This window comes from Bos grunniens, chromosome 23 (genome assembly GCF_055505025.1).
Source record: "Bos grunniens cultivar Pamir isolate PY7600 chromosome 23, Bosgru_T2T1.0, whole genome shotgun sequence".
NCBI classification, from domain to species: Eukaryota; Metazoa; Chordata; class Mammalia; order Artiodactyla; family Bovidae; genus Bos; species Bos grunniens.
Window position 1 is genome coordinate 252,173 of NC_141187.1, and position 26,632 is coordinate 278,804.

Genomic DNA, 26,632 nt, shown 5'->3' on the forward strand with positions numbered 1-26,632 from the left:
GCTAAATATCACTCGGATGAAGATTGGCATCTCTTAAACAAAGATACCCCAAAAAGCCTAAGAGAAACTTCCCCTATCAGGCCATCTGCTCCAAGGAGCCTAAGGGAAATGTCTCCCATTAGGCCATATGCCCCTAGGGATTCCCAAGAGACCTTCCCCGTTAATCCATATGTAACCTCTGGATACCAAACAGTTCAAAGAGCTCCAGAGTACAGAGCAGAGAATATGGAACCCATGCCTTTGCCACCACCTCCCATACCAAGCCGTAGAGGTCCTATTAAACCCGCATTATTGCTGCCACTTCCCTATCGAAATGGGAGAGCTCCACTATCGATCCCATGGAGAAGGGCCTTTTCCGCCCCTGGCGAGAAATTTGATCCCCAACTTCAGGCTTCTTTCCCTTTAATTTTTGACAATGATGAAAGAGAACAAAAGGCTATCCACTGGGAGCCTGTTTCTTTTCAACTGGTAAAAGAACTTAAAAATGCACGTATTTCATATGGGCCTAAAGCCCCATAAACGATGCAGCTAGTAGAAAATTTAGCAGGCCAATGCTTAACACCTCGAGAATGGAAATCAATTGCTAGGGCCTGCCTGTCCGGAGGACATTTTATACTTTGGAAATCTGAATATGATGATATTGCTCATATATATGCTTTTTCTAACCAAAATACAGACCTTAAACATATCACTGAACCTATATTACTTGGTCAGACCGACTACCCCTCGTATGATGAACAGATGAAATTAGATGGAACTGCTATACAACAGGTGGCTGATTGTGCCTTTACTGCATGGCGTTCATTGCCCGATGGTAAGGCATCAGGTACTGCTCTATCTGATATTAAACAAAAGTCAAAAGAGCCATTTGAAGACTTTGTCTCACGACTCTCAGAAGCTGTCCAGAGAATATTTTCTGATTCCGAGGGAGCTAAATTATTAACAAAACACTTGGCTTTTGAAAATGCTAATTCCTCCTGCCAGGCTATATTGCACCCTATTAGAAGAACTGGATCTTTAATTGATTATATGAAACAGTGTGAAGGTGTAGGACCGTCAGTGCTACAGGGTGTTGCTATTGCTGCAGCAATAAAAGGGAATTCTTATCAGCAGGCAGCCCAAACTTTTTTTTACCAACAAGAATAAGCCATCACAAGGTGATCCCAATAACCAAGGCAGGAATGCATTCCCTAGAACTTGTTTTTCCTGTGGCCAGGTGGGACACACTTTTCGTGACTGCCCTCAAAGAACACCCGGTTCTTATCTGCCTAATCCGGCCCGACCGGCTGTGTCTGCTCTGCAAAACCCTGTCCCCCGACCCATGAATACTAGGTCTCTTTGCCCTCGCTGTCAGAAAGGATATCATTGGGCAAGGGACTGTAAGTCACGATTCCATAGAAATGGAGTTTTTTTAGGCCCCAACCAGCACTCGGGAAATGGGTTGAGGGGCCAGCCCCAGGCCCTGACAACGATTGGGGCAGCCTCACTGAACCCATTCATTCCCTTCGTTCCATCGCAGAGCTCATCAGAGCAACCCCAGGCAGTGCAGGACTGGACCTCAGTTCCACCACCTCAACAATATTAACTCCAGATAGCCCCACTATAAAAATTCTTACAGGAATTAAAGGGCCATTACCAACTGGCTTGGTAGGAATTATACTAGGCAAAGGTTCCCTAGCTATGCAAGGTCTTACAATTATTCCTGGAGTAATTGACTCAGATTATACAGGAGAAATTCAAATAATGATTTCACCCCAGACTAAAACTTTCCAAATTCATCAGGGACAGAGAATAGCCCAACTTTTACTTTTGCCTTATCATACTGCAATTGGGCAAACAGCCACCCAAAATGAAAGACGGGACAAAGGATTTGGGTCTAGTGACATGGCTTTTGGGGTAACAGAAATTACTAAAAAGCATCCCATGAAATCTATTCTTGTCAGTGGCAAGTCTATTGAAGGGCTATTAGACACAGGAGCTGACGTTTCCTGTATTTCTGGGAAAGACTGGCCCAATTCCTGGCCCACTCATACTACTGCAAATAACTTAGTGGGCATCAGGGGAGCTCCTGCAGTAGCTCAAAGTGCAAAAATTTTAGACTGGCAATTTGAGGATACCCGTGGAACATTCCAACCGTATGTGATTCCTTAGCTGCTCTTCTCGCTGTGGGGGAGGGATGTGCTGTATCAAATGGGCATGTTACTTTTTAGCTCTGATGATAAAGTAACTTCTCAAATGTTACAAATGGGCTATGACCCTTCAAAAGGGTTAGGTAAACAGCAGACAGGAATAATTGAGCCAATTTGCCCAGCTCCTCGAAAGTTCCGTACTGGATAAGGGTATCCAAATTTTTGATGGAGGCCATTGTTTTTGCTGCTGACCCCATTACGTGGAAATCTCAGGACCCGGTGTGGGTAGAACAATGGCTTCTGATTAAAGAAAAACTACTGGCAGCCAAAGCGTTAATTTCTGAACAACTAGAATTGGGACATATTGAGCCCTCCAATAGCCCCTGGAATACTCCTATTTTTGTTATTAAGAAAAAATCTGGCAAGTGGCAACATTTACAAAATTTAAGAGCTATTAATGCCACTATGGAAGATATGGGGGCCTTACAACCTGGGATTCCTTCCCCAGTAGCCATCCCAGAAGGATATAATATTATTGTAATTGATTTGCAAGACTGTTTTTTCACCATCCCCTTAAATGCTGAGGATAAAAAGTGACTTGCCTTTAGTTTACCAGAAGAAAATTTTAAACAGCCTCATTTAAGGTTTCAATGGAAAGTGTTGTCCCAGGGAATGAAAAATAGCCCTACTCTATGTCAAAAATTTGTTAATGCTGCTTTAGAAGATGTTAGAGCTAAATATGAACAGGTCTATATGATTCACTATATGGATGATATTTTAATAGCTTACCCTGATAGAGCTCATTTACAAACTGTCCTCCAGGATTTGACCCAGGCATTAACAGACAGAGGCTTAAAAATCGCCCCAGAGAAAATTCAAGTCAATCCGCCCATAATTACTTAGGATGGGTTATCAATTCAGAAACTGTGACTCATGCCCCATTAAAATTGAGAAAAGATCACCTTGTTACTTTAAATGATTATCAAAAACTTTTAGGCGACATTAATTGGATCACACCTTATTTAAAATTAACCACAGTTGAATTAAAACCTCTTTTTAACATTTTACGTGGGGATCCTGATCCAACTTCTAAGAGACAATTAACTGCTGAGGCTCAGGAGGCCTTAGAAAAAGTGGAAGCAGCTTTATCTGATAGCTGTGCAAAAAGAGTTAATTTACAAACAAATTGGCAATTCCTCTGCCTAGCTACTCCAACAGCACCTACGGGAGTTTTATGGCAAAATGGCCCCCTAGAATAGGTCCATCTCCCCACCCAGGCTAAAGAAGTAGTGGCCTCTTATCCAGGACTGATAGCTACGTTGATATTGAAAGGGAGAAAACGTAGCATTGAATTGTTTGGTAAAGAACCAGCAGAAATTGTAATTCCATATAATAAAGAACAACTTGATGCTCTTCTAATGTTTGATGAGGATTGGCAGATTGCTATAGGAAATTATTTTGGCCAAATTCTGCATCATTTACTTTCACATGTTTTGCTAAATTTTATGTCTAAACACCCGGTTATTTTCCCTGTTAGATGTAAATACTCTCCCATCTCAGATGCTCAAATGGTTTTTACTGACGGGTCTGCTAATGGCAGAGCTTCCATAGTTACAAAAGATCAGCGTAAAGTTTTACATACGCAGGAGACTTTGGCCCAGAGAGCTGAACTCACAGCTGTTATAGAGGCTTTTGTTATGTTTGCAGAGGAGGAATTTAATCTTTACTCTGATTCTCAGTATGTCGTCAGGCTGTTTCCACACATTGAGACTACGGTCCTGCCTGAGAACAAAAACTGCAATATTTCACTTGTTAACTAAACTGCAACAGCCAATTTGGAAACGAAGCCGAGCATATTTTATTGGACACATTCGGGCTCATTCTGGATTGCCCAGCCCTTTAAATGCCTTTAATGATTTGGCTGACTTGTTAACTAGAAATACAGTGGCTACTGTGATTGAGGAGGCCAGAGCCTCTCATTCACTCCACCATCAAAATGCTACTGCGCTAAGATATCAATTTCAGACTCCTGGAGAATCTGCTCGGGTGATTGTTCGTTCCTGTTCTCATTGTCCCACTACTGTAAATAGTTTACCTATGGGAGTTAATCCTCGCGGTCTTAAACCTAATGCACTCTGGCAGATGGATGTAACTCATGTCTCTTCATTTGGAAAATTGTCTTTTGTTCATGTAACTGCAGATACTTTTTCTCACATTATTATTGCAACTGCTCACACAGGGGAAGCAGTTAAAGATGTAATACAACATCTCTTTACTTGTTTCTCATATATGGGTCTGCCAAAAGCCTTGCAAACTGATAATGCTCCTGCTTACACATCTAAGTCTTTTCAGGAATTTTGTCTAAAGTTTCAAATTAAACATAATACAGGCATTCCTTATAATCCCCAGGGATAAGCCATTGTGGAAAGAGCACACCAAACATTAAAAACCCAAATTCAAAAATTAAAAGGAGAGTTTAAGTGTAGCTCTCCCCCATCAAATCTTGCAACATGCTCTTTTCGTAATAAATATTTTAAATGCCGATTCGGCCGGAACTACTGCAATGCCTGGAGCATTGGTGCCCGGAGTAGCTGAATTCAAAACCATTAGTTAAATGGAAGGACCTCCTTTCCGGACAATGGAAAGGTCCTGACCCATTGTTAACCAGCGGTCGAGGATATGCTTGCATTTTTCCACAGGACGCAGATTCTCCAATTTGGGTTCCAGACAGATTGATTTGCCATGTCTCAGCCCCTCGGATACCGGATTCCCCAGCAGCCGTGACCCGGAAAAAGGAAGGGACCTCCTCTGCCTTCACTGCCCCCGCCAGCATGGGAAATGCCGCTGGTGTCGGGACAACTGACATCGGAGATCCCGGATGAGCAAGGAACGGATCCACCCACCAAGTACATGTCTCAACTTCATATACAGGATATTGCTCCCCCCGACCATTTGCCTCACAAAAGGGTGTCAGGCCGCCTGACTCAGGCGACCCAGAATGCCTCCATATCCACTTAGGGACAAATAAAAACACTCTGCCCCCAGGCACGGGGAATAGCTTCCTTACAGGAATCTCCAGCTTCTCCTGAGAAAATGTTTATTGCCATGCTTGCTTTGCTTTCCTGTCAGGTAAGCGCCTCTCCTATTCCAACCAAATATTGGGCGTATCTCCCAGATCCTCCAACTTTCCAAGTTGTTACTTGGGATAATGAGCCTATATGGGTCAACACAGACCAACATCAGCTCTTGGGAGGAGCCTATACTTCTTACACTAGAGATAAATATCCTATTAACTTCAATTATACCTTCAGGGGATTAACAGGTGATTTCCCTGTTTGCTTTAACTTCCACAATGACCCTAGAAGCTTTATTACCCCCACCAAAGAAGGATGTGTTGGGGCCTCTAAAAAAATAATTATAACAGATTCCTGGTCTTTATGTCATCGATCAGCTTGGGTATTATTGGCTCGTATGCCTGGGATTCTTGACCCCTATGTAACCCTGCATTCCAAATCTCCACCAAAATATCCGAATTGTTATAAGGTTGCTCCTTCAGACAAAGTATAGAACACCATAGACAGTCGTACAGGGTATCTGACTTGGACATCTTGTACTTATGATTCAAGTATTGATTATAGGATACCAGGAGGTGGAGATTATACTACTCAGGACTGGATCAACCTGAATCCAGGTGAGGATCCATTGGCCAATGATACATTTGAGGGCAGATTTGAGAATTGGGATAGGATTCCTCTTCCTTGGCCAATACATGCCACTAGAAGGCATTGTAATCAATTTGTTCCTCCTATGCTGTCTTATACAACTAAGAAACAGACCTATTGGCAACCTGAAATTTGGAGAGCCCTTGCTGCTACTGTTCCTGTTTCCTTATACCGCCCAGATAGCAATTCTACTTATTCTGTTTTAGCTTGTTTACCCTCCCCTTATGTTTTTCTTTTTATTAATGACTCCAAGAGACTTAATGTACACATGAATTATTCAGGTGGACCTAATATAGTAACTTGTGAACAATGTATGCTTTCATCTTGTTTGACCCCTCAATATAATGTCTGCTCTTTTGTGGTGTTACAACGTCCACCCTATCTCATGATACCTGTGACAGTGACTAGCCACTGGTATGACAATTACGGCCTCGCCGTGTTACAAAAACTACAAGATTTAATGCGACAATGGCAATTTGTGGGCTTACTTATTTTAGGAATATCAGCTTTGATAGCAGCAGTTACTTCTGTTACTGCAGCAGCAATATCATTGACTCAACAGGTGCATACTGCCCAATATGTTGATACTATGTTTAAAAATGTCTCTTTAACTCTAGCAACATAGGAAGTTATAGATAGAAAATTGGAGATGAGAGTAGATGCCTTGGGAGAAGCAATAATGCATATTGGGACTGAGTTCCAGGCTTTAAAAGTGAAAATGGCTCTGTCTTGCCACGCTATTACCGATGGATATGTGTGACATCTTTAAAGGTAAACGAGACAGATTATGAATGGGAAAAAAATCAAAAATCATATCTCAGGTGTTTGGAATAGCTCTGACATTGGCCTGGACTTAGGGAAACTTCATAATCAAATACAGACCCTGGAACACTCTCGACTGGATTTTACCACCACTGGAGCAGCTAATGACTTTTTTCACACTTTCTCTAACTTCATTTCAGGAAAAAACATTCTGTCTAATATCCTTGGATACGTCGCTGCTGGTGCTTTAATTTTGCTTCTTATAATCATTATTCCTTGTATTGTCAGGATTCTTTGGCAGAACATTCAGAGCTCGCGACTGAGTTGCATCTGGCTGTTTTAAGAAATAAAAAAGGGGGAGATGCGGGGAGTGAGCTCCACCCATGGCAAAGGTCATTAGGAAGGAGGCTCGGCATACGCAAATGCGAGATCGAGCCTCAGGAGTCCCCCTGGAAATTCTCGAACATCTACCCCCAAAACCAGAGTCTTCCTACTTTCTGCTTTGTGCTTTCACCTACACCTCTGACTTTATGGGGGGCTGTCCCCTACTACCTCTCTCTGAAAAAAGAGTTAGGTTACAGCTCCAGTTAATAATTCCTGGGTGTGACAGTGTTTCAACCTACAAACTCCTTTGGAAATCCTCTAGCCTGCCTGAATAGGTTTTTCTGGCCACATGTAATTGTTCAGAGCCTCCCAACTGTGAGAGGGAGGAGATGTTCTAAACTGACTAAACACAGATTCTTTTGCGTAGTTAAAAGATTGATTAGAAGTTGTATTGGTGAAGGGTTTTTCACTTATTGAGCCAATGTTTGTTGCTAAGTCTCCATACCCCTTACCTACTGTGTCCTTGGCAGTGTATTGACTGATATAATGGGTGTATAGAAATGTAAGTAGTAGCCTCAATGTTTGTAGCCTTGGACCCTTGAGTTAATTCTTTCCTTGATTGAGCCCACCTCACTTTTGCCCTATAGGAATGCAGCTTTGTCCAATGCTTTTTTGGAGGCTGGTGCCTGACTTTGGAATAATCACTTTTAGAGAATGATAACTTTCTTAAAATGTTTACAGGCCTCCTGGCCAGAAGATGATGTAAATCACCTGAACTTTTGCATATGATAAGTTTGAAAGCCTGGCTTCAATTAGAACCAGGAACTGCTGTCCTTGCATGACTCCACCACTTCCCCCATTATCCTCTATGCATAACTTAAGGTATAAAAACTACTTTGGAAAATAAAGTGCGGGCCTTGTTCACTGAAACTTGGTCTCCCCATGTCGTTCTTTCTTTCACCTTCTAGCTGAATTTTTCCTCTGAGACGGGGAAGCTCATCAAGCCTACTAATTTTGCCTGGGCTTCTAAGATCTGACTGGGGAGGCCTGAGAGTCTCCTCTCCTTCGGGAGAACGGGAGGACGGCTGCGGCCTCTGTAGGTGATGTAAATTCCTTGCTTTGGAATTTTATTCAGCCTCTTTTCTTCACTGAATTTTCCTACTGAGCTATCCTTATTTCAGACGCTTTTCTCCACTGAATTTCCGCCCTGAGCTATCCTCATTCTATTACTCTTTAAATCTCTAGTAAATACCTAATTGAAGCTATTGTATCCTGATCGTTGCCGACACTGTCCCCGATTCAAACTCCCTGGATCAGCCTGGGCTGGTCCTCGGCACACACTGGTGCCATAGCTCGAGAAAAACCAGAAGACTCCCTCGTCATCGCGAGATGAGGGCCTTCTTTTCCTTCATGGCCTGGAGAGCAATCTCGAGTCCTCTCTCAAAAATCCACAGGAGGCTTGACTCCCTTTAGGCCACTCAGTGGGCTCCAAGAGATACCTGTCAGGACTCGAGAGGAGAGCAGAGTTCTTTGCTTCCACTCGAGACGAGACCTGACTCCCCGGGTGAGTCTGGAATGCAGCCCCGAGATCCCTGTTGCACCAGGAGAGGAACATTAGTTTCTGGACACAAGCCTAGATGAGGTCTATTTGCCCTGCTGTGACTCGAGAGCAATCCCCAGCTCTCCCTCCCAACTCGAATGAAAGATCGGACTTCCGTGGGCCAACACAAGATGCATCTTGAATTCCCCGTTGTAAGTTGAGGATCCCGCCGCAACTCGAGAAAAACCACGTGGTTCCCCCGACATCATAAGATGAAGCCCTTTCCCGATACAGCGTCTCAAGAGAAGTCCCACGTTCCGTCTTGAGGGTTGAAACGGTAATTGGCACCCTAGATGCGACCCAAAAAGTTCCCCGACATACCGGTGTCCCTCGAGAGGAACACCGACGTTCCCGGCACCACTTCATCTGAGCCCCTTCTCCCCTTCTGATCTCGACAGGAGGGTCCATTACCCTGCTTTGTCTGGAAAGGATTCTCGACCTTCCCGTTGCACCGCAGGATGAGGCCAGTCTCACGAAGAAATTCGAGACGCAGCCTCGTGGGTGGTTCCACATTCCAAAAGACCCTGATTTTCCGGTCCACTCTTGATAAGGGCCTGATGCCCGGACACCTCTTCGAATGCAACCCTGTGGATGAAGTCACAACACGAAGGGGCACTGACACCCAAGTGCATTATCTGGAAAAACCTGCAGGTTCCAAATACAGCTGGACAAGTGGCCTGTGACCCTGGGAAGAACTCGAGAGGCAAGCGGAGTTCTATTCCTCAACACAAGACTCGGCCTGACTCGCCTGTCCAAACTTTGCAGGGACCCTGCGATCGGAGTCAGAAATGGAGAGGAACCCTGAGGTTCTTGCCTCAAATGGACATGAGGCCCTCTTCCATTGCACCAAACCCAGTGGAGTCCCGAGAGGCCCCTCCCAAATCCCCCATATCCCTGACTTCTCAGAGGCACACTGAGAAGCTCCCTGAGGTCATCGGCACACGTGGAGGGAACCCAGGGTTTCATGTCGCAACCTGAGAAAGACCTCGAGAGTCCTTCTTCGAAGCGTCTTGAGGCCCAATTCCCCAACGACGACTCGAGAGCAATGCCGAGCCCACCCTCGCCACTCGAATGGAGACCTGACTTTCCTGGCACCACACGAGAGGCTCCCTGAGCTCCCCATCGTACCTCGTGAGAAAACCTGCACGGTGCCGCAGTTCCAGAAAAACCTTGAGACTCCCACATCATCATGAGATGAGGTCCTTCTTTTCCCACAGGACCTAAGGAGCAATCCCAAGTACTCTCTCAAAACTCCACAGGAGGCTTGACTCCCTATAGGCCACCCAATGGGTTCCAAGAGACACCCGTCACGACTGGAGAGGAGAGCCGAGTTCTTTGCTTCCATCCGAGACTAGGCCTGACTCCCTGGGTGAGTCTGCAATGCAACCCCGGGATCCCTGTCGCCCTTGGAGAGGAACATTAGTTTCTGGACACAAGCCTAGATGAGGTCTATTTGCCCTGCAGTGACTCAAGAGCAATCCCCAGCTCTCCTTCGCAACTTGAATGGAAGATTGGACTTCCCTGGGCCCACACGAGAGGCACTCTGAGTTCCCTGTCATAACTCGAGAATCCTGCCCCAACTTGAGAAAAACAAGGAGGTTCCCCCGTTATCGAAAGATGAAGCCATTTCCCGCTACAGCGTCTAAAGACAAGGCCCACGTTCTGTTTTGAAGGTTGAAACGGTACTTGATATCCTTGATGCGACCCAAAAAGTTCCCTGACATACCGGTCTCACGCAAGAGGAACACCGAGGTTCCCATCACGACTGCATCTGAGCCCCTTCTCCCTCCTGATATCGACAGCCGGGTCAATTCCCCTGCTTTGTGTGGAAGGGGATCCTGACCTTCCCATCGCACCTCAAGATGAGGCCAGTCTCACAAAGAAATTCGAGACGTAGCCTCATGGGTGCTGCCACATACAGAAGGACCCCGATTTTCTGGTCCGCTCTTGATAAGAACCTGGAGCCCGGACACCTCTTCGAATGCAACCCTGTGGATGAAGCCACAACACGAAGGGGCACTGACACCCCCATGCATCATCCGGAAAACCCCGCAAGTTCAAAATACAGCTCGACATGTGGCCTGTCACCCCGTGAACAACACGAGAGGCAAGCGGAGTTCCATGCCTCAACCCAAGACGAGGCCTGACTCTACTGTCCCAACTCTGCAGGGACCCTGCGATCGGAGTGAGAAATGGAGAGGAACCCTGAGATTCCTGCCTCAACTCGAGATGAGGCCCTCTTCAATTGCACCAAACCCAGTGGAGTCCCGGGAGGCCCCTCTCAACTCCACAGTATCCCTGACTTCTCAGAGGCACCCTGAGAAGCTCCCTGAGGTCACCGGCACAAGTCGAGGGAACCCAGGGTTTCCTGCAGAAACCGGAGAAAGACCTTGAGAGTCCTTCTTCAACGGGACTTGAGGCCCGATTCCCCTACCATGAATTGAGAGCAATGACGTGCTCCCCCTCATCATTCGCATGGGGACCTAACTTCTCTGGCGCCACACGAGAGGCTCCCTGAGCTCCCCGTCGTACCTCGTGAGAAACCCCACACTGGCGCCGCAGATCGACTAAAACCATGAGACTCCACCATCATCACGAGATGAGGGCCTTCGTTTCCTGCATGGCTTAGAGAGCAATCCCGAGTCCTCTCTCCAAACTCCACAGGAGGCTTGACTCCCTTTAGGCCACTCGGTGGGCTCCAAGAGATACCCCTGGCGGCTGGAGAGGAGAGTGGAGTTCTTTGCTTCCACTCGAGAGGAGGCCTGTCTCCCCAGCTGAGTCTGGAATGCAAACCTGAGATCCCTGACGCCCCTGGAGAGGAACATTAGCTTCTAGACACAAGCCTAGATGAGGTCTATTTGCCATGCAGTTACTCGAGAGCAATCCCCAGCTCTCCTTCGCAACTCGAATGGAAGATTGGACTTCCCTGGGCCAACACAAAAGGCTTCCTGAATTCCCCGTCGTAACTCAAGAATCCCGCCACAACTCGAGAAAAACCACGTCGTTCCCACGTCATTGCAAGAAGAAGCCCTTTCCCGCTACAGAGTCTCAAGAGAAGTCCCACGTTCCATTTTGAAAGTCAAAACGTTACTTGGCACCCTTGATGCTACCCAAAATTTCCCCGACATACCGGTCTCACTCGATAGGAAAACCGACGTTCCCGGCACCACTTCATCTGATCCCATTCTCCGCTCCTGATCTCGACAGGAGGGTCAATTCCCCTGCTTTGTCTGGAAGGGGTTCCGGACCTTCCCGTCGCACCTCAGGATGAGGCTAGTCTTACAAAGAAATTCGTGACGTAGCCTCGGGGGGGTCCACATTCTGAAAGACCCCGATTTTCCAGTCCGCTCTTGATAAGAACCTGATGCCCGGACCCCTCTTCGAATGCAACCCTGTGGATGAAATCACAACACGAAAGGGCACTGAAACACCCTGCATCGTCCTGAAAAATCCGCAGGTTGCAAATACAGCTCGACAAGTGGCCTGTCACCCCCTGAACAACTCGAGATGCAAGCGGAGTTCCATTCCTCAACCAAAGACGAGGACTGACTCTCCTGTCCCAACTCTGCAGGGACCCTGCGATCGGAGTCAGAAATGGAGAGGAACCCTTAGGTTCCTGCCTGAAAACGTGAAGAACCTCTTTTCCATTTCAGCAAACCCAGTGGAGTCCCGGGAGGCCCCTCCCAACTCCACAGTATCCCTGGTTTCTCAGAGACACCCTGAGAAGCTCCCTGAGGTAACCGGCACAAGTCGAGGGAACCCAGGGTTTCCTGTTGCAACTCTTGAAAGACCTCGAGGGTGCTTCTTCAACGCGTCTTGAGGCCCGATTCCCATACCAGGACTCGAGAGCAATGACCCGCTCCCCATCACCTCTCTCATGGAGAACTGACTTCCCTGGCGCCACACAAGAGGCTCCCTGAGCTCCCTGTCGTACCTCGTGAGAAACCCACACTGGCTCCTCAGCTCGAGAAAAACTACGAGACTCCCCTGTTATCACGATGTGAGGGCCTTCGTTTCCTGCATGGCCTAGAGAGCAATCATGAGTCCTCTCTCCATACTCCACAGGAGGCTTGACTCCCTTTAGACCACTCGGTGGGCTCCAAGAGATACCCGTGGTGGCTGGAGAGGAGAATGGAGTTCTTTGCTTCCAATCGAGACGAGGCCTGACTCCCCTGGTGAGTCTGGAACGCAACCCTGAGATACCTGTCGCCCCTGGAGAGGAACATGAGCTTCTGGACACAAGCCTAGATGAGGTCTACTTGCAATGCAGTGACTCGAGAGCAATGCCCAGCTCTCCTTCCCAACTCGAATGGAAGATTGGACTTCCCTGGGCCAACACAAGAGGTGTCCTGAATTCCCCCATCAAACTCGAGAATCTGGCCGCAACTCGAGAAAAATCACGTGGTTCCCCCGTCATTGCAAGATGAAGCCCTTTCCCGCCACAGCGTCTCAAGGGAAGTCCCACGTTCCGTCTGGAAGGTCGAAACAGTACTTGGCACCCTTGATGCGACCCAAAAAGTTCCCTGACATACCAGTCTCACTCGAGAGGAACACTGAGGTTCCCGGCACCACTTCATCTGAGCCCCTTCTCCCCTCCTGATCTCGACAGGAGGGGTGATTCCCCTGCTTTGTCTGGAAGGGGTTCCCGATCTTCCCTTCTCACCTCCGGATGTGGCCGCTCTCACGAAGGAATTAGAGACGTAGACTCATAGATGGTGCCACATTTCTAAAGACCCCGATTTCCCGGTCTGCTGTTTTAAGAACCCGATCCCTGGACCCCTCTTCGAATGCAACCCTGTGCATGAAGTGAAAACACGAAGGGGCACTAACACCCCTGTGCATCATCCGGAAAAACCCAGAGGTTCCAAATAGAGCTCAACAAGTGGCCTGTCACCCTGTGAACATCTCGAGAGGCGAGCGGAGTTCCATGCCTCAACCCAAAATGAGGCCTGAATCTCCTGTCCCAACTTGGCAGGGACCCTGCGATCGGAGTCAGAAATGGAGAGGAACCCTTAGGTTCCTGCCTCAACTCGAGATTAGACCCTCTTCCATTGCACCAAACCCAGTGGAGTCCCGAGAGGCCCCTCCCAACTCCACAGTCTCTCTGATTTCTTAGATGGTCCCAGAGAAGCTCCCTGAGGTCACCGGCACAAGTCGAGGGAACCCAGGGTTTCCTGCCACAACCCGAGAGTGACCTCCAGAGTCCTTCTTCAAGTCGTCTTGAGGCACGATTCCCCTACCATGACTCGAGAGCAGTGACGCACTCCCCCTCGCCATTCGCATGGAGACCTGACTTCCGTGGTGCCACACAAGAGGCTCCCTGAGCTTGCCGTCGGACCTCGTGAAAAACCCCACCCTGGCGCCGCAGCTCGAGAAAAACCACGAGACTCCCCCATCATCGCGAGATGAGGGCCTTCATTTCGATCATGGCCTAGAGAGAAATCCTGAGTCCTCTCTCCATACTCCACAGGAGGCTTGACTCCCTTTAGGTCACTCAGTGAGCTCCAAGAGATACCCGTCACGACTCGAGAGGAGAACAGAGTTCTTTGCTTCCACTCGAGATGAGGCCTGACTCCCGGGTGAGTTGCAATGCAACCCCAAGATCCCTGTCACCTCTGGACAGGAACATCAGCTTCTGGACACAAGCCCATATGAGGTCTATTTGGCATGCAGTGACTCAAGAGCAATCCCCAGCTCTCCTTCTCAACTCGATTGGAAGATTGGACTTCCCTCGGCCAACACAAGAGGCATCCTGAATGCCCCGGCGTAATTTGAGAATCCCGGCGCAACTGGAGAAAAACCACGTTGTTCCACCTCTACGCAAGATGAAGCCCTTTCCCGCTACAGCGTCTCAAGAGAAGTCCCATGTTCCATCTTGAAGGTTGAAACGGTACTTGGCACTCTTGATTCGACCCAAAAAGTTTCCCAACATACCGGTCTCACTCAAGAAGAACACCGAGGTTCCCAGCACCACTTCATCTAAGCCCCTTCTCCCCTCCTGATCTCGATAGGAGGGTCGATTCCCCTGCTTTGTCTGGGAGGGGTTCCCGACCTTCCCGTCGCACCTCAGGATGAGGCCGATCTCACAAAGAAATTCGAGACGTAGCCTCCTGGGTGGTGCCACATTCCGAAAGACCCTAATTTCCCGGTCCGCTCATGTTAAGAACCCGATGCCGGGACACCTCTTCGAATGCAAACCTGTGGATGAAGTCACAACACCAAGGGGCAATGACACCCCCATGCATCATCCGGAGAAACACGCATGTTCCTAATACAGCTTGACAAGTGGTCTGTCTCCCTGTGAACATTCGAGAGGCAAGCGGAGTTCCATTCCTCAACCAAAGACGAGGCCTTACTCTCCAGTCCCAACTGTGCAGGGACCCTGAAATCGGAGTCAGAAATGGAGAGGAACCCTGAGGTTCCTGCCTCAACTCGAGATGAGGCCCTCTTCCATTGCACCAAACCCAGTGGAGTCCCGAAAGGCCCCTCCCAACTCCACAGTACCCCTGACTTCTCAGAGGCTCCCTTAGAAGCTCCCTGAGGTCCCTGGCACAAGACGAGGGAACCAAGGGTTTCCTGCAGAAACCCGAGAAAGACCTCAAGAGTCCTTCTTCAACTCGTCTTGAGGCCCGATTCCCCTACCATGACTCAAGAGCAAGGACGCGATCCCCCTCGCCACTCGCATGGAGACCTGACTACCTTAGTACCACACGAGTGGCGCCCTGAGTGGGGAGGAACCCCTTCCTGACAAAGTAGGGGAATCGACCCTCCTGTCGAGATCAGGAGGGGAGAAGGGGCTCAGAGGAAGTGGTGCCGGGAACCTCAGTGTTCCTCTCGAGTGAGACCGGTATGTCGGGGAACTCTTTGGGTCAAATCAAGGGTGCCAAGTACCGTTTCGACCTTCCAGAAGGAACGTGGGACTTCTTTGAGACGCTGTAGGGGGAAAAGGGCTTCATCTTGCGATGACTGGGGAACCACATGGTTTTTCTCGAGCTGCGGCGGGATTCTCGAGTTACGACGGGGAATTCAGGATGCCTTTTGTGTTGGCCCAGGGAAGTCTAATCTTCCATTCGAGTTGCGAAGGAGAGCTGTGGATTACTCTCTAGTCAGTGCAGGGCAAATAGACATCATCTATGCTTGTGTTCAGAAACTAATATTCCTCTACAGGGGCGACAGGGATCTCGGAGTTGCATTCCAACTCACCCGGGGAGTCAGGCCTTGTCTTGAGTGGAAGCAAAGAACTCCTCTCTCCTCTCGAGTAGCAACGGGTATCTCTTGGAGCCCACTTAGTGGCATAAAGGTAGTCAAGCATACTGTGGAGTTTGGAAAGAGGACTCAGGATTGCTCTCTAGGCCATGCAGGAAACGAAGGCCGTCATCTCCCGATGACGGGGAAGTCTCCTGGTTTTTCTCGAGTTGCAGTGCCAGTGTGGGGTTTCTCTCAAGGTAGGACAGGGAGCTCAGGGAGCCTCTCCTGTGGTGCCAGGGAAGTCAGGTCTCCATGGGAGTGGCGAGGGGGAGGGCGTCATTGCTCTGGAGTCAGGATAGGGGAATCGGGCTCAAGACGCTTGAAGAAGGACTCTCGAGGTCTTTTTAGGGTTGCAGCAGGAAACCCTTGGTCCCCTCTACTTGTGCCGTTGATGTCAGGGAGCTTCTCAGGGTGCCTCTGAGAAGTCAGGGATACTGTGTAGTGGGACGGGCCTCTCGGGACCCAACTGGGTTTGGTGCAATGGAAGAGGGCCTCATCTCGAGTTGAGGCAGGAACCTGAGGGTTCCTCTCCATTTCTAACTCCTATTGCAGGGTCCCTGCAGAGTTGAGACAGGAGAGTCAGGCCTCGTCTTGGGTTGAGGCATGCAACTCCGCTTGCCTCTCGTGGTGTTCACAGGTTGACAGGTCACTTGCCGATCTTAATTTGGAACCTGTGGATTTTCCCGGACTATGCATGGGGGTGTCAGAGCCCCTTTGTGTTGTGACTTCATCCACAGGGTTGCATTCGAAGAGGTGTTCGGGCATCGGGTTCTTATCAAGAGCGGACCGGTAAATTGGGGTCTTTCGGAATGTGGCACCACCCACGAGGCTACGTCTCGAATTTCTACGTGAGGACAGCCTCATCCTGAGGTGCGACAGGAAGGTTGGGAACCCCTTCCAGACAAAGCAGGGGAATCGACCCTCCTGTCGAGATCAGGAGGGGAGAAGGGGCTCAGATGAAGTGGTTCCGGCAACCTCGTGTTCTTCTCCAGTGAGACTGGTATGTCGGGGAACTTTTTGGGTGGCATCAAGAGTGTCAGGTACCGTTTCGACCTTCAAGATGGAACGTGCGACTTCTCTTGAGATGCTGTAGCGGGAAAGGGCTTCATCTTGCGATGACGGGGGAACCACGTGGTTTTTCTCGAGTTGCAGCGGGATTCTTGAGTTACGACAGGTAATTCAGGATGCCTTTTGTGTTGGCCCAGGGAAGTCCAATCTGACATACTAGTTGCAATGGAGAGATGGGGATTGCTCTGGAGTCACTTCAGGGCAAATAGATCTCATCTAGGCTTGTGCCCAGAGGCTAAGGTTCCTCTCCTGGGGCGACAGGGTTCTCGGTATTGCATTTCAGACTCACACGCGGAGTCAGGCCTCATCTTGAGTGGAAGCAAAGAACTCCACTCTCCTCTCAAATTTCGGCGGTTATCTCTTGGAGCCCACTGAGTGGTCTAAAGGGAGTCAGGCCTCCTGTGGAGTTTGGAGAGAGGACTCGGGATTGCTCTCTAAGCCATGCAGGAAACAAAGGCCCTTATCTCACGATGACGGGGGAGTCTTGTGGTTTTCTCGAGCTGCGGCGCCAGTGTGGGGTTTCTCACGAGGTATGACGGGGAGCTCAGGGAGCCTGTCGTGTTGCGCCAGGGAAGTCAGTTCCCCATGGGAGTGGCAAGGGGGAGGGCGTCATTGCTCTCTAATCATGGTAGGGGAATCGGGCCTCAAGACGCGTTGAATATGAGTCTTGAGGTTTTTCTCGGGTTGCGGCAGGAAACCCTGGGTTCCCTCTACTTGTGCGGGTGACCTCAGGGAGCTTCTCAGGGTGCCTCTGAGAAGTCAGGGATACTGTGGGGTTTGGAGGGGCCTCTCGGGACTCCAGTGGGTTTGGTGCAGTGGAAGAGGGCCTCATCTCGAGTTGAGGCAGGGACCTCAGGGTTCCTCTCCATTTCAGATACCGATCGCAGAGTCCCTGCAGAGATGGGAAAGGAGAGTCAGGCCTCGTCTTGGGTTGAGGCATGGAACTCCACTTGCCTTTTGAGTTGTTCACAGAGTGACAGGCGAATTGTTGAGCTGTGTTTGGAACCTGTGCTATTTTCCGGACGATGCATGGGGGTGTCAGTACCCCTTCCTGTTGTGACGTCATCCACAAGGTTGCATTGGAAGAGGTGTCTGAGTATCAAGTTCTTATTAAGAGTGGACCGGGAAATCCGGGTCTTTAGGAATGTGGCACCACCCACGAGGCTATGTTTCGAATTTCTTCGTGAGACCGGCCTCATCCTGAGGTGTGACGGGAAGGTCGGGAACCCCTTCCAGACAAAGCAGTGGAATCAACCCTCCTGTCGAGATCGGGAAGGGAGAACGGGCTCAGATGAAATGGTGCCGGAACCTCGGTGTTCCTCTCCAGTGAGACCGGTATGTCGGGAAACATTTTGGGTCGCATCAAAGGTGCAAAGTACCGTTTTGACCTTCAAGACGGAATTTTGAGCTTTTCTTGAGACGCTGTAACGGGAAAGAGCTTCATCTTGCAATGACTGAGGAACCACGTGGTTTTTCTCGAGTTGGGGCGGAATTCTCATGTAACGAGGGGGAATTCAGGATGCCTCTTGTGTTGGCCCAGGGAAGTCCAATCTTCCATTCGAGTTGCGAAAGAGAGTTGGGGGTTGCTCTGGAGTCACTGCAGGGTAAATAGACCTCATCTAGCCTTTGTCCAGAAGCTCATATTCCTCTCAAGGGCGACATGGATCTCTGGGTTGCATTCCAGACTTCCCAGGGGAGTCAGGCCTCATCTCGAGTGGAAGCAAAGAACTCCACTCTCCTCTCCAGTCGCTACGGGTATAACTTGGAACCCCCTAATTGGACTAAAGGGAGTCAAGCCTCCTGTGGAGTTTGAAGAGAGGACTCGGGATTGCTGTCTACGCCATGTACGAAACTGCGAGGAAACGATGAAGCATTGCACTCGTGACAAAGATCGTGAGGAAGGAGGCTCGGCATACGCAAAGGCGGGATCAAGCCTCAGGAGTCCCCCTGGATATTTTCAAGCATCTACCCACAAAAAAACAGTGTCTGCCTACTTTATTGCTTTGTGCTCTCACCTCTGAGTTTACTGGGGGCTGTCCCAGACCACCGTCTCGCTCTCTCTGTCAAAGAGTTAACTTACAGCTCCAATTAATAAAGTTCCTGGGCAATTAGGAGTGTTTAAATCCAAACCCCTCAGATAGCTCTCTAACTCGCCTGACAAGTTTACCCGGACTCCTACAGCTATGCATATGATTGTTTACAGTCTCCCAGCCTCGAGAGGCACGGGAAACTTAAGATACTCAAATAGCTTAGAGCCTCTGAGAGTTAGAAACTGTCAGAATAAAACTAGGAAAAGATTTCATTGATGAGCCAATGTTTGTTGCCAAGTTTTCACATCCCCTGAATTGTATCCTTGAATGCGTATTAATTAATATAGTTGGTATGTAGAAAAAATAAGTAGTGGCCTTCGTGTTAGTAACTTTAGACCATTAAGGTAATAACTTCTTTCCTTTGTTGTAAACCCATTACACATCCGCCCTATAAGAATGCAATTTTATCTTCGGAAGATGGCGCCAAACCTTAAAATAATTACTCTTAGAGAAAATAAGTCTTACGGTTGATAAGTCTTTGTCAAGAGTCATAAAATGTTAATAGGCCTTCTGGCCAGAAGAGGATGTAAATCACCTAAACCATTTGTATACGATAAATTTGCAGGAAAGAAACCCTGGTTTTTGATAAGGATCAAAAACTGCTGACTTTGCATCCCCTATTATCCTCTATGTGTAACTTAGGGTATACAAGCCCCTGTTGAAAACAAAGCTACAGGCCTTGCTCACCAGAGCTTGGTATCCCCATGTCATTCTTTCTTTTCACATTCTGGCTGAAGTCTCCATCTGGAGCGTGGATATCCTCTGTGACCATTTATTTGCCTGGGCTTCTAAGACCCACTCAAGAAGGTGTCGAAGGTGGGGCACCTTCCGCTATTCGAGAGGGCCCCTGCGGCATGCATGGTCAGAGCTAACCTGGTGTCATGTGTTATACTGATTTTCCGTGTAAACCAAGCTACTCATCTTCTTTCCTCCACGGAATTTTCCTACTGGGCTATCCTCATTCTATTACTCTTTATATCTCTAATTAACATTTGAATAGGTCGCCGACGCTGTCTCCCCTTCAATTACCCTTGGTCAGCCAGGGCTGGATCTCGGCAGAAAACAAAGGCCCTCATCTCGCAATGACGGGGGAGTCTCGGGCTTTTTCTCGAGCTGCGGCACCAGTGTGGGGTTTCTCACGAGGTACGACGGGAAGCTCAGGGAGCCTCTCGTGTGGCACCAGGGAAGTCAGGTCTCCATGGGAGTGGCGAGGGGGAGTGCGTCATTGCTCTCAAGTCATGGCAGGGGAATCGGGCCTCAAGCGCGTTAAAGAAGGACTCTCGAGGTTTTTCTCGGGTTGCGGCAGGAAACCCTGGGTCGCCTCGTCTTGTGCCGGTGACCACAGGGAGCGTCTCAGGGTGTCTCTGAGAAGTCAGGTATACTGTGGAGTTGGGAGGGGCCTCTAGGGACTCCACTGGGTTTGGTGCAATGGAAGAGGGCCTCATCTCGAGTTCAGGCAGGAACCTCAGGATTCCTCTCAATTTCTGACTCCAATCGCAGGGTCCCTGCTGAGTTTGGACAGGAGAGTCAGGTCGTCTTGGGTTGAGGCATGGAACTCCACTTGCCTCTCTAGGTGTTCACGGGGTGACAGGCCACTTGCCGAGCTGTATTTGGAATCTGCCTGTTTTTCTGGACGATGCACAGGGTTGTCATTGACCCTTTGTGTTGTGACTTCATACACAGGGTTTCTTTCGAAAGGTGTCCGGACATCGGGTTGTTATCAAGAGCAGATCGGGAAATCGGGGTCTTTCGGAATGTGGCACCACCCAGGAGGCTATGTCTCGAATGTCTTCGTGAGACTGGCCTCATCGTGAGGTGTGACGGGAAGGTCAGGAACCCCTTCCAAACAAAGCAGAGGAATCGACCCTCCTGTCCAGATCAGGAGGGGAGAAGAGGCTCAGATGAAGTGGTGCTGGGAACCTCGGTGTTCCTCTCGAGTGAGACCAGTGTGTCCGGGAACTTTTTGTGTCGCATCAAGGGTGCCAAGTCCCATTTCGACCTTCAAGACGAAACGTGGGACTTCTCTTGAGACGCTGTAGTGGGAAAGGGCTTCATCTTGCGATGACAGGGGAACCACGTGGTTTTTCTCGAGTTGCATTGGGATTATCGAGTTACAACGGGGAAATCTGGATGCCTCTTGCGTTGACCCATGGAAGTCCAATCTTCCATTCAAGTTGTGAGGGAGAGCTGGGGATTGCTCTCGAGTCAGTGCAGGGCAAATAGACTTCATCTAGGCTTGTGTCCGGAAACTAATCTTCCTTTCCAGGGGCGACAGGGATCTCGGGGTTGTAATCCAGACTCACCTGGGGCGTCAGGCCTCGTCTCGAGTGGAAGCAAAGAACTCCGCTCTCTTCTCGAGTCGGGATGGGTATCTCTTGCAGCCCACTGAGTGGCCTAAAGGGAGTCAAGCCTCCTGTGAAGTTTGGAGAGAGGACTCCGGATTGCTCTCTAGGCCATGCAGGAAACGAAGGCCCTCATCTCTTGATGACGGGGGAGTCTCGTGGTTTTTCTCGAGCTGTGGCGCCAGGGTGGTGTTTCCCACGGGGTACGATGGGGAGCTCAGGGAGCCTCTCGTGTGGCGCCAGGGAAGTCAGGTTTCTATGCAAGTGGCGAGGGGGAGCACGTCATTGCTCTCGAGGCATGTTAGGGGAATTGGGCTTCAAGACGCGTTGAAAATAACTCTCGAGGTCTTACTCGGGTTGCAGCAGGAAACCCTGGGTTCCCTCGACTTGTGCCAGTGACCTCAGGGAGCTTCTCAGGGTGCCTATGAGAAGTCAGGGATACTGTGGAGTTGGGAGGGGCCTCCCGGGACTCCACTGGGTTTGGTGCATTGGAAGAGGGCCTCATCTCGAGTTGAGGCAGGAACCTCAGGTTTCCTCTCCATTTCTGACTCCGATTTCAGGGTCCCTGCACAGTTGGGACTGGAGAGTCAGGCCTCGTCTTGGGTTGAGTCATGGAACTCTGCTTGCCTCTCAAAGTGTACACGGGGTGACAGCCCACTTGTCGAGCTGTATTTGGAACCTGCGAGTTTTTCTGGACGATGCACGGGGGTGTCAGTGCCCCTTCGTGTTGTGACTTCATCCACAGGGTTGCATTTGAAGACCAGTCCAGGCATTGTGTTCTTATCAAGAGCAGACCGGGATATCGGGGTCTTTCGAAATATGGCACCACCCAGGAGGCTATGTCTCGAATTTCCTCGTGAGACCGGCCTCATTCTGAGGTGCGAAGGGAAGGTCAGGAACCCCTTCCAGACAAAGCAGGGGAATAGATGCTCCTGTCGAGACCAGGAGGGGAGAAGGGGCTCAGATGAAGTGGTTCCAGGAACCTCGGTGCATTTCTCGAGTGAGACCGGTATGTCGAAGTACTTTTTGAGTTGCATCAAGTCTGCCAAGTCTCGTTTCGACGGTCAAGATAGAACGTGGGGCTTCTCTTGAGACATTGTAGTGGGAAAGGGCTTCATCTTGCGATGACGGGGGAACCACGTGGTTTTTCTCGAGTTGCGGCGGGATACTCGAGTTATGACGGGGAATTCAGGATGCCTCTTGTGTTGGCCCAAAGAAGTCCAATCTTCATTCGAGTTGGGAAGGAGAGCTGGGGATTGCTCTCGAGTCACTGCAGGGCAAATAGACCTCATCTAGGCTTGTGTCCAGAAGCTAGGGTTCCTCTCCAGGGGCGACAGGGATCTCGGAGTTGCATTCTAGACTAACCCGGGGAGTCAGGCCTCATCTCGAGTGGAAGCAAAGAACTCCTCTCTCCTCTTGAGTCGCGATGGGGATCTCTTGGAGCCCACTCAGTGGCCTAAAGGGAGTCAAGTCTCCTGTGGAGTTTGGAGAGAGTACTCGGGATTGCTGTCTAGGCCATGCAGGAAACGAAGGCCCTCATCTCGCAATGATGGGGGAGTCTCATGGTTTTTCCTGAGCTGCAGGACCAGTGTGGGTTTTCTCACGAGGTATGACGGGGAGCTCAGGGAGCCATTGTGTGTTGCCAGGGAAGTCAGGTGTCCATATGTGTGGCGATGGGGAGTACGTTATTGCTCTCGAGTCACGGTAGGAGAATCGGGCCTCAAGATGCGTTGAAGAAGGACTCTCCAGGTCTTTCTCGGGTGGCGGCAGGAAACCCTGTCTTCACTCCACTTGTGCCGGTGACCTCAGGGAGCTTCAGGGTGCCTCTGAGAAGTCAGGGAAACTGTGGATTTAGGAGGGGCCTCTGGGGACTCCACTGGTTTGGTGCAATGGAAGAGGGCCTCATCTCGTGTTGAGGCAGGAATCTCAGGGTTCCTCTCCATTTCTGACTCCGATCGCAGGGTCCCTTCAGAGTTGGGACGGGAGAGTCAGGCCTCGTCTTGGGTTGAGGCATGGAACTCTGCTTGCCTCCTGAGGTGTTCACGGGGTGACAGGCTGCTTGCCGAGCTGTATTTGGAACCTGCAGGTTTTTCCAGACAATGCATGTGTATGTCAGTGTCCCTACGTGTTGTGACTTCATCCACCGTGTTGTATTCGAAGAGGTGTCCGGGCATCGGGTTCTTAAAAAGAGAAGACTGGAAAATCGGGGTCTTTCGGAATGTGACACCACTGACGAGGCTACGTCTCGAATTTCTTCTTGAGACTGGCCTCATCCTGAGGTGCGAGTGGAAGGACGGGAATCCCTTCCAGACAAAGCAGGGGAATCGACCCTGCTGTTGAAATCAGGAGGGAAGAAGGGGCTCAGATGAAGTGGTGCTGGGAACCTCGGTGTTCTTCTCAAGTGAGACCGGTATGTCGGGAAACTTTTTGGGTCGCATCAAGGGTGCCAAGTCCCTTTGCGACCTTCAAGATGGAACGTGGGGCTTCTCTTGACACGCTGTAGCGGGAAAGGGCTTCATCTTGCGATGACAGGGGAACCACGTGGTTTTTCTCGAGTTGCGTTGGGATTATCGAGTTACGACGGGGAAATCAGGATGCCTCTTTTGTTAACCCAGTGAAGTCCAATCTTCCATTCCATTTGCAAAAGAAAGCTGGGGATTGCTCTCGAGTCTCTGCAGGGCAAATAGACCTCATCTAGGCTTGTGTCCAGAAGCTAATGTTCCTCTCCAGGGGCGACAGGGATCTAGGGGTTGCATTCCAGACACACCCAGGGAGTCAGGCCTCGTGTCGAGTGGAAGCAAAGAACTCCACTCTCCTCTCGAGTCTCGACGGGGATCTCTTGCAGCCCACTGAGTGGCCTAAGGGAGTCAATCCTCTTGTGTAATTTTGAGAGAGGACTCGGGATTCCTTTCTAGGCCATGCAGGAAACGAAGTTCCTCATCTCGAGATGATGGGTGAGTCTCCTGGTTTTTATCGAGCTGCAGTGCCTGTGTGTGGTTTCTCATCAGGTACGACGGGGAGTTCAGGGAGCCTCTCGTGTGGTCCCAGGGAAGTCAGGTCTCCCTGCGAGTGGCGAGGGGAAGCGCATAAGTGCTCTCGAGTCATGGTAGGGGAATCCAGCCTCAAGATGCGTTGAAGAAGGACTCTCGAGGTCTTTCTCGGGTTTCTGCAGGAAACCCTGTGTTCCCTGGACTTGTGCCGGTGACCTCAGGGAGATTTGTCAGGGTGCCTCTGAGAAGTCAGGGATACTGTGGAGTTGGGAGGGGCCTCTCGGGACACCACTGGGTTTGGTGCCATTGAAGAGGGCCTCATCTCGAGTTGAGGCCGGAAACTCAGGGTTCCTCTCCATTTCTGACTCCAATCGCAGGGTCCCTGCAGAGTTAGGACAGGAGAGACAGGCCTCGTCTTGCGTTGGGGCATGGAACTCCGCTTGCCTCTCGTGTTGTTCACGGGGTGACAGGCCACTTGTCGAGCTGTATTTGGAACCTGCGGGTTTTTTCTGATGATGCACGGGGGTGTCAGTGCCACTTCGTGTTGTGACTTCATCCACAGGGTTGCATTCGAAGAGGGGTCCAGGCATCGGGTTCTTATCAAGAGTGGACCGGGAAATTGGGTTCTTTCGGAAAGTGGCACTACCCACGAGGCTACGTCTCGAATTTCTTCGTGAGATCGGCCTCATCCTGAGGTGCGACGGGAAGGTCCGGAACCCCTCCCAGACAAAGTAGGGGAATCAACCCTCCTGTCGAGATCTGGAGGGGAGAAGGGGCTCAGATGGAGTGATGCCGAGAACATTGGTGTTCCTCTTGAGTGAGACCGGTACGTCGGGGAACTTTTTGTGTCGCATCAAGGCTGCCAAGTCCCGTTTCGATCTTCAAGACAGAACGTGGGTCTTCTCTTGAGACGCTGTAGCAGGAAAGGGATTCATCTTGCGATGACGGGGCAACCACGTGGTTTTTCTTGAGTTTCGGCAGGATTCTCTAGTTACGACGGGGAATTCAGGATGCCTCTTGTGTTGGCCCAGGGAAGTCCAATCTTCCATTCGAGTTGCGAGGGAGAGCTTGGGATTCCTCTCGAGTCACTGCAGGTCAAGTAGACCTCATCTAGGCTTGTGTCCACAAACTAATGTTCCTCTACAGGGGCGACAGTGACCTCGGGGTTGCATTCCAGACTGACCAGGGGAGTAAGGCCTCGTCTCGTGTGGAAGCAAAGAACTCCGCTCTCCTCTCGAGTCGCGACGGGTATCTCTTGGAGCCCACTGATTGGCCTAAAGTGAGTCAAGCCTCCTGTAGAGTTTTGAGAGAGGACTGGGGATTGCTCTCTAGGCTATGCAGGAAAAGAAGGCCCTCATCTTGGGATGATGGCACAGGCTCATGGTTTTTCTAGAGCTGCGGCACCAATGTGGGGTTCCTCACGAGGTACGATGGGGACCTCAGGAACCTTCTCGTGTGGCGCCAGGGAAGTCAGGTTTGCATTCCCTTTGAGTGGCGAGTGGGAGCTCGGCATTGCTCTCGAGTCGTGGTAGGGGAATCGGGCCTCAAGACGCGTTGAAGAAGGCCTCTTGAGGTCTTTCTCCAGTTGAGGCAGGAAACCCTGTGTTCCCTAGACTTGTTCCTGTGACCTCAGGGCGCTTCTCAGGGAGCCTATGAGAAGTCAGGGATACTGTGGAGTTGGGAGGGGCCTCTCGGGACTCCACTGGGTTTGGTGCAATGGAAGAGGGCCTCATCTCGAGTTGAGGCAGGAACCTCAGGGTTCCTCTCCATTTCTCACTCCGATCGCAGGGTCCCTGTAGAGCTCGGACAGGAGAGTTAGGCCTCCTGTTGTATGGAAGCATGAAACTCCGCTTGCCTCTCAAGTAGTTCACGGTGTCACAGGCCACTTGTCAAGCTGTATTTGGAACCTGCGGGTTTTTCCAGATGATGCACGGGGTGTAAGTACCTTTCAGGTTGTGACTTCATCCACAGGGTTGCATTCGAAGAGGTGTCCAGGAATCGGGTTCTTATCAAGACCAGACTGGGAAATCGGGGTCTTTCAGAATTTGGCACCACCCACTGCCATGGTCCAGCCCTGGCTAATCCAGCGTATTGGAAGGAGAGACGGCCTAGGGGACTATTTATATGTTAATTAGAGATATAAGAGTAATAGAATGAGGATAGCTCAGTAGGAAAATTCAGTGGAGAAAAGAGGCTGAGTAGCTTGGTTTATGTGGAAAATCAATATAACCCGTGACACCAGGTTCGCTCTGACCACGGAGGCGGCAGGCTCCCTCTCGAATAGTGGAAGGTGCCCCACCTTAGACACCTTCTCGAGTGGGTCTTAAAAGCCCAGGCAAATAAATGGTCGCAGAGGA